This window comes from Physeter macrocephalus, chromosome 15, assembly GCF_002837175.3.
Source record: "Physeter macrocephalus isolate SW-GA chromosome 15, ASM283717v5, whole genome shotgun sequence".
Lineage (NCBI taxonomy): Eukaryota > Metazoa > Chordata > Mammalia > Artiodactyla > Physeteridae > Physeter > Physeter macrocephalus.
The window spans coordinates 30,927,695-30,942,275 of NC_041228.1; the positions used below are offsets into that span (position 1 = coordinate 30,927,695).

The 14,581-nt window shown below is 42.6% G+C and overlaps 1 protein-coding gene across 5 annotated transcripts in view; it reads right to left on the reverse strand.

Moving 5' to 3' along the window:
• The window catches only part of OXR1 (oxidation resistance 1), a 468,745-nt gene extending 455,027 nt beyond the window's left edge, over positions 1-13,718 (reverse strand). For 4 of the 5 annotated variants that reach the window (XM_024129823.3, XM_024129824.3, XM_024129821.3 and 1 more), the window contains exon 1: positions 13,612-13,718. The gene's annotated coding sequence lies outside the window, so the exon portion shown is untranslated. The remainder of the gene's footprint in view (positions 1-13,611) is intronic. The other variant, XM_055091042.1, reaches the window with a different exon arrangement.
• Between the last annotated feature and the right edge of the window lie 863 nt (positions 13,719-14,581).

Sequence of the window (14,581 nt, forward strand, 5' to 3'; positions counted from 1 at the left end):
TTGCATTGAATCTGTAGATTGCTTTGGGTAGTATAGTCATTTTCACAATGTTGATTCTTCCAATCCAAGAACATGGTATATCTCTCCATCTGTTTGTTTCATCTTTAATTTCCTTTATGAGTGTCTTATAGTTTTCTGCATACAGGTCTTTTGTCTCCTTAGGTAGGTTTATTCCTAGGTATTTTATTCTTTTTGTTGCAGTGGTAAATGGGAGTGTTTCCTTAGATGATTTTTTAAAATATCTGTCAACAAATGTAATGGGATATGATATTATCTGTGACTTCCATTGGTGACAAAGTCACAGGTACTGCTGATGCTACTGTGGTTGGTAACCTACACCTATAATGAAGGACAATGCTAAATTTCAATTAGAGGTTAATAACAATAAAGATGTCACTTTTCCTTACCCAAGTTTGTGTACTAGCTGAATTCTATCCATGCCTGTGAACTACAGGTTAAGAACCCCGGTTCAGAAGGATATTAGATGAATTCTAAAGACGCTTTAACTTTGAAGAATCTATGACCAACTTGACATAAGTTTAGGGTAGGGAAAAAACTGTTTATGTATTTATAGAGGGCTTTGAGGTTCAAAAGGAGAGTAGTTTATAAATCAATAGTATTTATGTATCATAATGAAAAAAACCCTCAGATCATATATAGGACTGTCTTCTTGCTGAGCAAATTATGACCTCTAAGTCTCTCCTAGCCTCACAATCAGCCCCTCTAAGTACTCCTGCTTTCTACATAATTGTCTTGATCTCCTTCCCAACCTTTGCATTTTCTAAAGTGCCATGTTTTTCATGAAATATTCATGGCTGTCTCCCTGACGGTTACTCTCAGTGAACACTGGCACAGTGGTGAAGTCAGCACTTTCCTTTTATTCCTTTTTAGTGTCCTGTAGAATTCTATTCTGTGGAATACCACCACAATTTGTTTATCCATTCCCCAACTGATGGACCTCTGCGATGTTTCCAATATTTAGCAATTATGAATACAGCTGCTACATAAACGTTTGAGTTCTCTGGGTCTTCCCTCACTCTTAGGCACTAAGAACCTGGGCCTTGGGCTGGCTTTTCCTCAACTTTTCTACAGATCTCCACTTTGTACCAGTGCAGGATGCTGGGCTCAGTGGGGTTTCTGCCCCCTCCCCAGTGGCAAAAGGCTTTTGCCAGTACGAGAAGAATCTGAGGTTGGAGGTGGGATTTTACACCTGTTTCCAGGGGCAGCCTCTCACTATGTGCACACCTGTGGAACGAATGGGGTTTCTCTCTCTCTGGTTAACCTCCTTGCCCCCAAACTCTCTGGTAAGCACTGAGCAGAGGCCCATGGGAAAGAACTTGTCCACTTATATGTGGAATCTAAAATATGATACAAATGAACTTATTTACAAAACAAAACAAAGTCAGAGACATGGAAAACAAATGTATGGTTACCATGGGAGGGAGAGGGATAAATTAGGAGTTTGGGATTAGCAAATTCAAACTACTATATATAAAACAGATAAACAAGGTCCTATGGTATAGCACAGGGAACTATACTTGATATCCTGTAATAAATCATAATGGAAAAGAATATGAAAAGGAAAATATATATGCATAACTTAATCACTTTGCTGTATACCAGAAACTAACACACATTGTAAATCAACTATACTTCAATTTAAAAAAAAGAAAGAACTTGTGAGAGTGCAGACTCCCCTTGCATCTATGCTCCCAGGTATTCTCAGCTATCCTGTTAGTCCTCACTTGACTTTCAAGAATTTTTTTAAGATTTTAAATCTTTCTTCTTATTCGCTTTCTAAAATATTTTTATTATTATCTTTAGTTGTGGTAAAACACACATAACATAAAATTTATTATCTTTACCATTTTAAGTGTACAGTTCAATGGCATTAAGTCCATTCACACTGTTGAGCAACCATCACCACCGTCCATCTCCAGAACCTTTTCATCTTGTAAAGCTGAAACTCTGTATCCATTAGCCAAGAGCTCCCCATTTCCCCCTACCTACAGCCCGTGACAGCCACCATTTTTTTCATCTCCATGAGTTTGACTGTTCAAGGTACCTTATAAAGTGGAATAATATAGAATTTGTCTTTTTGTGACTGGTTTCTTTCACCTACATAATGTCTTCAAGGTTCATCCATGTTACAGCATGTGTCAGAATTCCCTTCCTTTTTAAGGCTGAATAATATTCTATTGTATATGTATATGCCACATTTTGTTTATCCATTCATCCATCGACAGACACTTGGGTTGTTTCTACGCCATGTCTACTGTGACCAATGCTGCTATGAACATGGGTGTACCCTTCTTATTCACTTTTGTGTATATTATTTCTTCTTCCTATGAGCTGGCACAGGTAAAAGGGTTCATGTCCCATATCTCCTTAGAAGGACTTGTCCTTTTTTGGACTTCAGTTCACTTGCTTATCTTGTGACCTCAGCTCTTGATGGGCCCAAGACAAGTTATGACTTTATATAATATACAAAATCCAGCTTTTTGTCATTGTGATAGTGGGAGTGATTTCTTGTGAATTTCTCCATCTTAAGTGGAAACCAAACTTCTGAACTTTATTTCATCAAAAATTAAAAAATGAAAAGAAAAGAAAGAAAGAATGTTGGGAAGAGTGGGAACAAGATGGAAGGAAGTTAGTGAAAGATATAATAATACTCATCTTCCATATTTTCTAATCTAGGAAGTTACCAGATAAAAGCAAATATCAAGCTCTAGAACTCTAAGTTTGTATTTAGGAATACGGAAATAAACACCAGAAAAAAAGTGGTTGCTTCCTATGAATATGGAATTGGAGATGGTGAGCAGTGAAGGAGGAAACTACTAGTCTATATCATACGCCTTGTAGAAAATTTTGACTTTTTAAACATGCTCATGTATAAAATTGGCTGAAATTTTAAAAAATTCCTTCAGTATTATAACTGATACCCTGAGGTAGTAAAATATATATTTTTAAAAACCTGTAAAAAAAAAAAATCTCCTTTCTTCTTTATGAAGTCTGGGCCCTATTACAAAAAGAAAGGAAAACAAAAACAAATACAATGGAGAAAGAATTACATAAATTAAAATTAATTCAACATTTATTCTATCAATGTACAAATCTACCTTAAAAGCCAGAAAAGCAATTTTGAATTGCTTTTAAAGGATAGCTCAGAAATACAGAGTATCTAGGCACTTTATAAGCAACGCAAAGCCATATTTATATGCACAAAGTTCCCTTTCTCTGGGCCAACAGGTATCTTGTGAAGCAACTCAGAAAGGGAGCACTCTTACACAGAACAGCTGCTTTCAGCTGTCCACAGTGCAAAGAAGTGCCAGAAACAGCAAGGAAGAAAGTCCAGACACGTGAATCCTCAGGAGAACTTTGACATAGAAATTTCCAAGTCTCAATCATCTATATATATATATTACCTTCCTGGTTTTTTAAAAATATCATACCATTAAAAAATTTAACTGCATGAATTTTTAAAGGAAGCTTTGTGCCATTATTTTATACGGAAACTAGCACTTAGCATGAAAGAAAATAAAACAAAAATGAATACAATGAAAACAAAATAGTTTTACTGGACTTTTGAAAGCTTGGCAACTGAAGCCTACTCTGTTAAAAAGGGAGCTAAAACTAGTATCTCGAATACACGTTTAACACTAGCACCAAACTGAAACTTCCTCCTTGCCTTAATAAGAAACACTGGAAGAGAACAAATTCAAAAGCCTTTCAATTCAGTTCAATACATATCCACACACCACCCAAAGTCATCTCGTATAAAATCAGTCATACTGTCCCACACTCTGAGAAACACTGCTTTAGCCCAAGTCCCCTCCAGTCTTCACATTAACACATGAACTTCAGAGGTTCAGGGCTGCCTCTGTTGGCAAAGACAGCCCAAAGGCGGAAAGAGATTAAGGAGGAAAATCACTCCCCAACTCCAACCCTATTTTTAAGATGGTAAAAATGAAACAAAGAGAGTGATGATATATGAACAAGGTAATCCTATACAGCCAGAGGCCATGGAGGAATCGTATGAAGGAATATGACAGGGCTGATAACTATCAGGTTAAGCACTCCAGGTAAACAACTTGAACATATATTTGTAAAGCAGACTCCGATTAAACAACAATTTCACTCAACAAATAATTACTAATCTTGTGCTTTGTGCCAGATACTTTACAGGTTCCTGGATATGTACTATCACTACCACAGTAGACCAATGAAATATTTATCTACATAATAACCAGAGACTATGCATGCCATGTTTACTCCTGCTTCCACCAACATATAATACCATGCTTCATGCTTAATAAATGTTTGGGGGATCACTAACGTCCTATGTACTCCTAGAAGAAGAGAATCTTAAACATGGAACATTGGGCAGTTATCTAATCTAAGCTCCCTGGATATTCAGAAATCTCTTCTACATCATCCATAACAAATATGGATGATAAGCTTCTGCTGAGTGCTTCCAGAGATGGGGACTCCTGAACCACACTTATATAAGATTGTTCTCGCTTACAGTGAGAGAAAATCGGCTTCTCTGAAATTCCCGGCCATAGGTCTTAGCTCTTAAGTGAGCAATAATGATTAAATCTTTCTTTCTTTCGACAATTGGAAGCTCATATTATATTTATCTTGAACTCCTCTTTGCCAAGTTTATGGTCCGTAGTTCCAAAAAACTGCCCTTACAAAGCAAATTGTTTTTCCACTAGTTCTCCAGGGGACACATGATCATTTGAAAAGGGGTGCCTAAACCAGGCATGATACTTCAGATAGAGTTTTATAACAGAATAATAGGATAGTACCCCCTTCCCACTCTTTAGACCTAGCTATGTGCATTGTTGTTTATTTTATCCACATTACATCAGTACTAGGTTGGATAGTGTCTCCCCAGATCTCATGTCCTTCCCAGAATCTCAGAATGTGACCTCATTTGGAATTGGGTCATTATAGATGTAATTGCTTACATTAAGATGAGGTCATGCAGGAACAGTATGGGCCCTTAATCCAATATGACCAGTGTTCTTATCAGAAAAGAAGAGACACAGATTCAACACAGGGGAGAAAGAACACCATGTGATGATGCAGGCAGAGATTAGAGTGATGCCTCTGTAAACAGAGGAACACCAACCATTATTGGCAGCACCAGGAGCTAAGAGAAAGGCATGGAACAGATTCTCCCCCTAGAATCTTCAAAGAGAGAATGGCCCTGTCCACACCTTGATTGCAGACTTCTATCTTCCAGAACTGTGAGAGAATAAATTTCTGTTGTTTTTAGTCACCCAGTGGGTGGTAATTTGTAAGAGTAGTCTTAGGAAACTGACAGGGTATTTTTGTCTCGCACATGGATTCTGTTTAGACGATACACTCGTTTTACTTGTTGTTGCCGTTGTTTTGTTTTTTGTTTTCCTTTTTTCCCTTCTAGTAATTCATTATCACTGAAGCAAGTTTTTCCCATCCGAATCTATGTAGTGGACATGAGTTGAGTATGCCTGCCTGGTGTCATCTATTCCCCTCCTTCTGGTAGGAGCAGATTAGAGATTATGCCTTAGTAGCCCCTTGGGCCCATGAAACACAATGTTGGTGGACTGCCAGTCAAGATGCCCTGCTCTTTCTCTGAACTGACTCTCTCTTTCTCTCTCTCTCAGAATTCTGAGTCTTGGGCACAGTGACACAATGACGGAAAACAGCTAGAGCTGACTCAACCCGACAGCGGGGTATCCTTTCCGAGGTCTTGTTCTTCAGCATTTCCTTCGATTGCATGCACTACTGCATGACCATATGATGAATTCCTTTCTGCTTAAATTGCCCAGAACCAGTTTCTATTTAATTCAGTTAAGGAACTCTGATAAATTACAAAACTGAAGCTTTGAATTTTGCTCTGCTGTGTTTCACTGCTTATTTTATTTTGACTTACCACTATTAGCAGGTTCCACGGAAATTTCAGCTTCACTCCATCCCTCCCACAAAATAATCTATGTAAGCAGCTCGAAACTTTTCTACATACAGCTATCTATAATGGATTTATTATTGTTTTAGCAAGCCTGTGTGCTTCTGTCCAAGAAGAGGAAACTATTGGAAGACTTAAAAGAAATTAATGCATAGTTTCCAACTGGACTACTAACAACCTTTTTATTCTCACTCCCATTAACAATGAACTAGTCACATGGTTTGAGCCTTAAATTAGGTCCTACCTGGAGCCAGATATACTCCCCTATTTTACTCAGTTACACATTCATGAAGTCTCTCTCTCTTTTTTTTTTCCCCTCAAGTCACTTAAAATCAGGTTTTCTGATTCTTTACAGTGAAAAACTCTGAACTAATTCAAGTATAAATAGTTACTTTAGAGGTGTAGCTGAAGTACGGTGAATTAGCGGTGTACAAGGACAAAGAAGGGTGCCAGGCATCATGCTAAGATCTTTACTTGCTTATCTTACTTAATCATCACAAGAATCATACCTGTAATCTGGTGGGTATGATTCGCAAAAGACAGGAGAAGCTGGAAAGTCAAGTAATTTGTCCAAGTTATCACAGCTAGTGACTAAAAAATGGAGATTTGAATTCAAGTTTGTCTGATTCGAAAGGGAATGTTTTTTCTGTCCTGGCTTTCAATTTTAAGTCTTTCATTATTGCAACTGATAATATATCTTTACCATAAATTACAAATAAGACAACGTACATAATATACTTTACAACTCACAAAGTACTTCCAACACATGTAGGTTTTAACATTTTCATTGAATCTGAAACTCTTCAAGAAACCACAATGGCAACAGCACTGATTTAAAACAAAAACGAAACTATTAATTTAGCAACAGAACCATTAACAAGGGCCAATCTTCAATTTTCTTGTCATTAATAGCAATAACCTATTTGAAGAACATTATCCATAGTGGTGTTTTTTTTGTTTTTAGATAAAACTCTACTAATGTTCACCCCAATTAGGAAAACATAAACATGTACTTGATCATCTTGATCATTTAAGTGAACAGCTGAGTTGAACTCCTATACAAATTCAATTAGAGATCCACTGATGACTTCTTTAGTTGCCTATAAAAGACCTGGAATATAACAACTGAAAACAGAGGTTCCTGAGCTGAATAACCATTTTTAGATAAACAGAAGAAACATGGATTTACCCAAGAAAATAAGTGTGCTCTTAAGGTGGAGAATGTTAGGATGGAGACTTTGAAAAATTGTAGACTCAGCTGAAATGATGCAGCATAACCTTGGGCAAATCACACCATAATCCTGAGTCCCCAAGGCCCCATCAGTCAAAAGAGGACATCAGACTACTTCACCTCCAAAATCCCTTCCTAACTATGATCCACTCCCACTGTCCTTTTCCATCTCATCTTGCTCACCAATGGCCCCACTACTTCCACTTCCTAGACAGCAACCATTTAAATTCCAGCACTAGAAGGACATATAAGCACCACCATCACCAACACTATTAATACGCACTTTTGCTTTGAAAATATTTCCTCTAATCCTATAGTGAACTCTACAGGAAAAAACAAAATCTCCATTTCAAAAGATGAGGAAATTGGAGCTACATGAAGTTAAAAAAGAAAAATAACACCTCATCTAAAGTCACAAAACTACTAAGTAAGAGTGCCAGATCTGACTGCAAATCTCTTGATCCTCCTTAAACTGCTGTACTTCTTTCCTGGCAATGGGTGGCGAGTATTCTGGCTCATCATTTGGTCTTTTCCGAAAACATCAATTGATTCACAAGCCTGGTCGCAGCTCTGGTTCCAATCAAAATTGTTAAAATCAGGCTTCATAATCCAGAAGACTGAGATCTATGTTTTGGTCAGTGGAGTCCCAGACCAATGTCAAGTACCAGGCATGTCTGTGTGTAAAAGAGGCTGCTTCCAGCACCCATAACTGTGCTCCCAATGACAAACAGTATATCTCTTTCACCTTCTTTAAAAGGACAGAGACAACTCTAAATCACTAAATTAGAAGGGACTGCATCAGCCAATTTAGCCCAGTATTCAGATTCCAAATGATATCACATAATGAATATTCTAGAGATAGAAGAGACACACTATTTATACTGAAGGCTGAAAGCCTCAGGATATGTTCTAGGCTATTTGCTTCTTAAGATGAACAAGCATTTATGAACAAAAGTAAAACCTTCCACAGGCAAGGTTACCGTTTTCATGCATTACTGCTGCTTGTCCTTAACAATAATAAGCTAAAATGAAATTAAAAGCAGAAACTCTCTTTGCCTCTGCTGTAGCATACTTTTCAAATTCCTGCTTTGGTTGTTCTTTTTCTTGCTCTTGAACTCAGCAAGGACAGCATACACTGTTCAATAAAATTCCCAGCCTTGACACCTACCTTTCTTCCAGCTGGACAATAACTGACCTGCCACGGTGGCCGGCAAGTCTGTTTACAGGTAAGAGAAGCTGCCATATTATTTCAGTCCCCACTCCCAATAGTTTACTCTGATAGTTTAAAGCATAGGTAGTACCTAGTAGCCAAATCAGCAGAGATGTTCAGCTCTGTAATCTTTATATCAGTCTCATCAAAACAGTGACATGGTATGCTCAGTTTTTGAAAGTGAGCCTTTGTCACAAACATTATGGACAAAATTGATCTGAAATTCTGCTTCACTCTAACTATCATACCAGCCAGCCCACTGCCTCCTACTATGGCTATCAGAAGTAGAAAAGGGCACAGATCCATTCAACAAGTATCTGTGGGGAAGGAAACCATCTCTCCTTCCTCGAATGTCAAACAAAATCCATAACTATTTCCTAAAGAAAGGAAAAGGGAGATAAGAACTGACCCCTTTCACCTCAGATTGCTCACTCCCTCCTTGTCTGATCTATAGAGAAACACATGTAACTGTGCTTTCCCCCCTAATGGTTTCTTTTGCCTTCTGCATATCAACAATGTGTTCCAAAGTATTTTGAAGAATAAGGCTATATCTCTCTAGAGCCTCTCCAACTTTAATGAAAATGAATACCCATCCTGTGTTTCTTTTTATAGATAGACTTTGAGACATACATGAAATATATGTATATTACTCTAAATGAACTTGGTTTTGCAAACCGGCTGCAATGCGCAATGCTGCTCGGCATTGCCAATGCAGAGTCCCAGTGCCTAGGACAGAACCTGCTACTGTTGAAATTACAAATAGTATTATCATTGGTTCAAATCATATTCTTGAGGCTTCATACAGCCCATGAGAGGTGCCCTCTATCAACAACAGTGCGGCTCACAGTGAAGTTCTGTCTTCCTCCGTTCTTTCACTCTGTCTTTGGGAAGAGGGAGCCTTCCTAAAATCAAGAATAGGCAACTGAACAAACAATTGAACGAGGCAGTTCAGGGATGCAAGCAGAGAAGCTGAGGTTGCCTCTGTGGAAAACAAGGATCTCTCCCCACTGCCTTTTTCCAAGAGAGACGCAAATCTCTGTTCCTCTTAGAAGCAGGAAAGAGCTGTTTGTCTTTGTACACACAGGAGAAAAGGAGAGGTTACTGGGTGCCCCAGAAACTAAGCAGGAGACTCTTCTGCTGCATGAATTCCTGCAGGACTGAGGGACGGTGACGGCCAAGGATGGAGGGTATGGTTATCAGAACAAGAAGGGAAGTAAGCAGCCCTAATGAGGATCCCTTTAGAATGAATTCTGAAACCAACCCACCAATAAAAGTGCTGGCAGGTGGAGGGAGATGGAGGGGAGAGGGTAGAAATACTGACTAAATCTGTTTCGTTTCTCCAGGCCTCAGTGTGATCATGACAAAGGTTTTATCAAGCAAGCTTCTGCGTTCCTGCACACAGGTGTTCTTAGAACACTTCCCTGATCGTATTACATCCAAGAGTGTAAGCTACTGTTTCCCCTCTCCAGGCAGTGTATTGTGCTGCAAGCCGGAAAAGTCTGCTTCTCAATACATGCCTTGCTGTCGATTTAAAACTGAAACTAAACGTACGAAAATTATACAGGGTTCTTACCTTCCTGGGAAGATGTCTACAAATACTAAGGGTTCATTTTGGAACACTTCATGAGGCTTCTAATAAGTGTTCAGCTAACATTTTTCTCTGATTCGGTTCAATCCCTCACTACATGAAGAATTTATTAGTTGTAGTTTAAATTAAATTAATATTAATTTTAACACTATGTATTTTTAAAAGCAATTACCAAACAAGTACAGTGAAAAATACAGTGGTAGAACAGTTTTAACCTGTTTTCATCAAAAAAAATGTTTACTCAGTTCCTATGCATACTATATATGTCTTTTCAGACATTCCCAATCTACTTTAGGACTTTTTTTTTTTTGAAGGCTGAAAAGAAGTTCTGCTAAAAGGAAACCTCTTTAATTTCCTTAAAGCAACTGTTTTTGAATATGGGGCCATTTGCATAGAAAGTCTCTTAATATTAACTACTCTTGATTTTCAAGATAGACTTCCAATAGGAATATGTGAAAGCATCCTGACAGAAGCTGCTTTTCATTATAATCATACCTAGTTCTAAGCCAGGGTTCCTTATCTTCAGCACTACTGACACGTGGGGTTGGATAACTCTTTGTTATGGGGCACTACCCAATGCCTTGTAGAATATTAGCAACATCCCTGGCCTCTGCCCATGAGATGCCAGTAGCACCCCTCCCCACCCAGTTGTAACAACCAATAACATCTCCAGACATTGCCGGTGTCCCATGGGGGGGAAAACTGCCCCTGTTGAGAACCACTGTTCTAAGCCTATCCCGTAAGCTCTAACCCTGAGGCAAGAGGAAGTGATTTCTCTTCTTCCACTTTGGTTAATATTTCTCTCACTCATTATTCTGCTTCATCAAGCCATTTCACCACTTTTTTTTTTTAAATGACTTTACCTTAGGGCGGCAAAGAGTCCACTGATTATTTCCTAAAGTGTACCTGAATTTAGGTTACAATCCTCCAGGAAAATTATTAAGCTAGGCTTCAGAGGACTAGGAACCAGCCCAAGGGTACAATCCCTTGTATTTCAAATGCAAGAGGTGAGGAGTGGAGACAGAAGGGTTTTCTCATTTTGCACTGAATTTAGCATTATATAAATGAAGCTTTCGCCTCCACACACACATAAGATCTTCAGGTACCTAAACTCTGCCTTTATTTGACATCCTAATCAATTTGCCCAACTCTCCTTCCTCCATGACTCCCAACACAAAAAACAGGCAAACATATTTGGGGAGAACAGGATAATGGGTAAGATAATAATTTATTTTACCTTCACCACATGTTCTAATAATAATCAATGAAAAAAACATAGTAATAGAAGCAGAAAATGACAGTATATGTCTTTCTATTCAAACTTTTCAGATATCCAGAATCATGGCCATATTTCAAAAGGTATTTTTCAATAGTTACTGTACTAGAAACTGGGCGACCCACTGTCGTATGGAATAAGACGATATGCCCCTGGCCATTAGAAGCTTGCTGTTCTTTCTGCTGTGTCCCTCCACAGGTCAGTGATCACCTTGCAAGACAACCCCATACTATGGTCCTCATCACTTTTTTAGAGTTTCTCACTTCCCTTCATCTGAGTCTCCCCCCTGCAATTTGGATGTTCAGAATTATTTCTGATGTCTGAACACACAATCTCAGAGCCCAGCCCTCTGAGATATCTGGCAGACAGTAAGCACAGCTCTCGCTCTCCCTTCTTTGAGTCCTTCCACAGATGGCACAGGTTTCCAGAGTCGCCTTCATCCTCATTTCCTGTATTTGGTAAAGTCTCGCTTAAAAGGAGGCAAGGAGGACAGGAAATAGCAAGCTGGATAGAGTCGAAGAAGCTGTGGACATGGTGACAACTCCCGCTCCGCCGCCCCCTCCCCTCCAGTTTCAGATGCGTACGCTGTAGAAGCTTCTTCCCTTCCTGTGGTTGGTGGGTAAAATATTTGTTAGTCTAACAGGCGCTTTTACATAAAGCTTTTTGCCCTCAGTGCTTGTTTTTTCTACTAATCTGGTCTTTTTAAGTTACAATTACCTGTGGGAACTCCGGGGAGACCTACCTCCCAAGAACCAGTAAGAGCTGGCTATTTGGAGCCATCACTGGGGTCCGTGGGGCAACATCGCTGTCACCTGCAGCGGCAGCAGAGTGAACTGAGGACCCCCGGAGTGACGCCCCAGGGAAAGCCTGGTGGATTCGGGAGCCCCTCTAACCAGCGGGACTCCTCGGATTCCCTCTGGCAGAGGAGGGACAGCAGCGTCCTCCGGGGTACCGAATCAGAGGACAAGACCGGCGTCAGGTGTGGGACGTGCAGGAGTCGGGGGAAGAGGTTAGAGAAGAGCATCACTGGACGAGCAAAGAATGTGACCCTAGGGAAAGGAGGCAGAAGAGAGGTAGGAAAGCACGTTTCCTTTAATCCCCTCCCCGTGCCTCCTGTGGAGCCCTGGATCTCCTCGTCATGGAGACAGACTGCAGCAACACACGCGACCCCGGGCGGGCAACACGCGCACAGGCGCGCACACACGCATACTCACACGCCCCGCCGCGAGTTGCACACTGCAGACTTCTGCCTGACTTCCCGGCCCCAAACACCGTACCTCCCGAGCGAGACCGCGGATTCCTGTGGCCTAGAGCAGAAATCACTCTCCCCCATCCCCTGAAACACACACATTCAGACCCTACATTGCACCCTGAGGGTGCCGAGAACCACTCAAGGGAAGCACTGGCAGATCCCCTGCAAATGACTACCTTCCCGGTTGCTTCATCTGCCCAAATTTACAAGCTTGCCTAAAGCGAGCTGCCCTGTTAACAAGCGAGGCAGAAGATGAAGGAGGAGCCTGGCGTGCAAGTAAACCTCAGAGAACCGCTACTAAGTCACTATTCAGGGGGACCGCACGTAGTAGCCTCCAAGCCTTTCCTGAGCCTTTTAGCCCCAACAGCAGCCCCGTTCCTCCGCTCGATCTCTGCACCGCTCCCCTCCTCCCCTTCACCCAAATCCCTTAGCGATTTTCCTACTGGCCCTTCCAGGCCACTTTCTGCCTCCATCCTCTGTCCAGCCAGTTCCCAACATTTGGCCTCGCCTATTACACTTCGAAGACCTCGATCCAAGGCTGTCCCTCTCCGTCATTATATCGCCCTGACCTGGTACAGACTCCCCAAATTATTCGAGTCCACTCGTTTCCCGGAGCCCACGGCCCCTTCCACCGGCGTCCTAAGCTCTGGTTCAAATCCGCTTTCCACGCGCCCCACTTTCCATCCATCTTCCCTCCCGCCCCTCCGGCCAGGACACGCTCACCCTCTAGTATTCCTCCCACACGGCCCTCTCAACCCTGTCCCCCGGAGACACCGGCTTTCCCTCTGCGGCTGTTCTCGGCCGGGAGCCCGCATCCCAAACCCAGCCCGCCCCAGCCCGCTCTCTCGCTGCGTGGTCCTTCCCTCGGCCTCCGCCGGAGTCAGTTCAGACTTCCTGCTTTGCCCCCCGCCCCGCCCCGCTAGAACATCCCAGCTGCCACCACTTTCAAATTGGCCAAGCGACTCGCCGAGGCGCCGGGCACCTGGGGCAGCGGCCAGCCGGTTCTCCGGAGCGCCGGCCGTGCCTCCCGCCTGCCAGCGTGGGCTTCCCCGGGGCGCCAAGCCGTCGCCCCACCGCCCAGCCGCCTCACAAACTTACTTGCTGGTCGCCAGGAGGGGGCTGCGGTGAGCGGCGGCGGGCCCCGCGGCGGCTAGTGCGCCCCTCTCGGCTGGGCTGGGCGGCGCGGCGTCGGCGCTGCGCTTCTGCGGCCGCGCAGTGAATGGGCTCAGCCTGACGCAGCCTGGTTCTACCACCGCCGCCGCCGAGACCGCCGAGCGCTTCCACACATGCTCAGTTTCCAGACCTGCCCGCGTGGACGCTACCAAGAGCGAGTGACGGGGGGGGGGGGGGGAGAGAGGAGGGAGGCGGGGAGAAAGGGGGGCGACGCGCCGCTAAAAATAGCTAGTGCTGCAGCCGCCGCTCGGGCTTAAAGCGCCCACCCACGCCGCGCGCGCGCGTCCCCGCCGCCAGGGACTTGGGCTCGGAACCTGAGCGAGCGTCCTGCTAGGTCCCTGCCGGCACTCTGAACCCCACCCCGGGGGGAAAATGAGCTTCCCGCACAAGCACCCGAGGGTTTCGCCGAAACTAAGCCCCACGCTTCCCCGTTTTAGGGCTCCAGCCTGTCGGGCAGCCCTAATTTCAGGTTCTCGCCAAAGAAACGAAAGAAAGTTGGGTTAAAGCAATGAAAAAGCTCCGCGACTGCGAAATTGGCTTAGGACTTCTGGAGAAGAATTAAAGTTTTTTGGATGCTTACTTTTGCTGCAAGGAAAAAGGAGGAAAGGAGGGTGATGATCAATAGCCGGGAGAGGGAGCCAAAGGGTGACAAGAGGCAGGCTGCAGGGGACTTTGGAAAGAGCTTCTAAAATTAAAATGTAGAATTCTTTTCAGAGCGTTTATGACTCCTCATTCCGCAGGATTTTGCATAGTTCGCTGACACCCACCCTGACCTTGGTAATTTTGTTGTTCTTGTAATCTGAACTGTAATTTTTTTTTTTTTTTTTTTTTTTTGGGACGAGGGGGTCTCTCTCTTTAGGGCTCTCTCGCTGCGGGGCGCAGGCTCCGGGCGTGC